Source organism: Geospiza fortis, unplaced genomic scaffold, assembly GCF_000277835.1.
Source record: "Geospiza fortis unplaced genomic scaffold, GeoFor_1.0 scaffold208, whole genome shotgun sequence".
NCBI lineage: Eukaryota > Metazoa > Chordata > Aves > Passeriformes > Thraupidae > Geospiza > Geospiza fortis.
Window position 1 is genome coordinate 149937 of NW_005054468.1, and position 1616 is coordinate 151552.

Here is a 1616-nt window from a genome sequence, read left to right on the forward strand (position 1 = left end):
TTCCTGCTGTTCCCTGCAAGGACAGGCACGGCCAGGCGCCTCTCACGGGCCTCCGTGGGCTTTCCTCCGCCTCCCTGCCCTGCAGAATGTCCTTCTGCTCATCCTGACACGTGCACAGCTTTGCCCTGGGCTGGCAAGGGGAGGCCACTGGCAGCAGGGCCCGGGCTCTGCAGGCAGAGATGGCACAGGGACTGAAGTTGGGGATATTTTGACTCGTGACTGTACTTGCAGTCTGCACCGTGCCACTCCAATAAAGGTTTTAAGGATGCACTGTGCCCTTCCTGGCTTTTCATTCATCACCGCTGCTGTCAGGCAGAAGAAAGCCTAGAAATAAAAAAAAACTTCACAAATGTTAGCATATTAAAATTGAATCTAACATTTCAAAAATAATCCTGCAAAATACAGAATTGCAGAATCAGGTAGGTTGGGAAAGACCTTTGAGATCATGAGGTCCAAGCGATGACTGAACACCAGCTTGTCAGCCACACCATGGCACTGGGTGACACATCCAGCCTTTTCTTAAACACCTCCTGCAACTCCACCACCTCCCTGGACAGCCCCTTCCAGTGCCCAATCCATCTTTCTTTACATTTTGGTGACACTTTCCATGTTGGTGGCTCCAGGAAAGCCTTCACAAGATCAGCAAGACCCTGCTACATTTTTTTTTGCCCCTTTTCCTTTGCCTTTCAAAGCTGCATCGTAGCTGACCAAGAGCAAATCTAACTTTTTAACTGCTACCATGCTGGGAGGCAGCTGTAAGAGCAAGATGCAATTCACTGAAATTGTTTGTGCCCAGATAAATTGACAGGTCCTGAAATACCTGTGTGTGAGGTCCCATCTCTTCTGTAGGAGGGCTGCAGTGCACTTGGGAGAACAGGCACATCCCAAGTTAAAGGGTGGGGAGGGAATAATAAGAGAGGGCTCTGGGGTACCAGGAAGGCCACCTAATTTTGCCCTCAGAACTGAGAAGTTAAAAGCAGAAAGCAGAAATGACATTTACTGCTCAAAAAAAGAAGTGAATGCACAAAAGGGGACAAAAAAAAGACCTTGCAGAAAAATCACCTGCAATTTGAGTTTTTGTCAAATTCCCCATTAGGCTCTTAAGATGCTTTAAAAGCAGCAGTTGACAATGCTTGAATAGCACAAAATGTCACTGGCGTGACGCAGAGCTTTCTCAGAATTCCTGATTTACATATAAATATATGTATATATTTAAAAATGCATGGAATTTGGCATGAGCAGGAGGAAGTGGTGCTTTCTGCAGGGTTTTGTCAGACCTGCTGGCTCTCAGCAGTGCAACAGGGAGAGGGTTTGGACTCCTTGGGCAGGCTTGATCTCCAGGTGGGAGAAAAGGGAGGCATGGTCAAGTCAAATGCTTGGGATTAATTCTAGATTATGGGGTTTTTTTTCCCCTCTTCAGTCTTTACCTCTGTTAAAATTCCAACTGTTTGGGCACAGCCATGAGGAAGCTGAGACAGGCTGGAAGCACACAGGAAATAAACACCAGGGACTCAATGTCAAGGGCATGTTGCAAGAGCAAGGAAATCAAGTGCCCTCAAGCACAAATGGCAATTAACAGATTTGGGTTTAAATTCAATAGAAAAATAAGAGTTTTC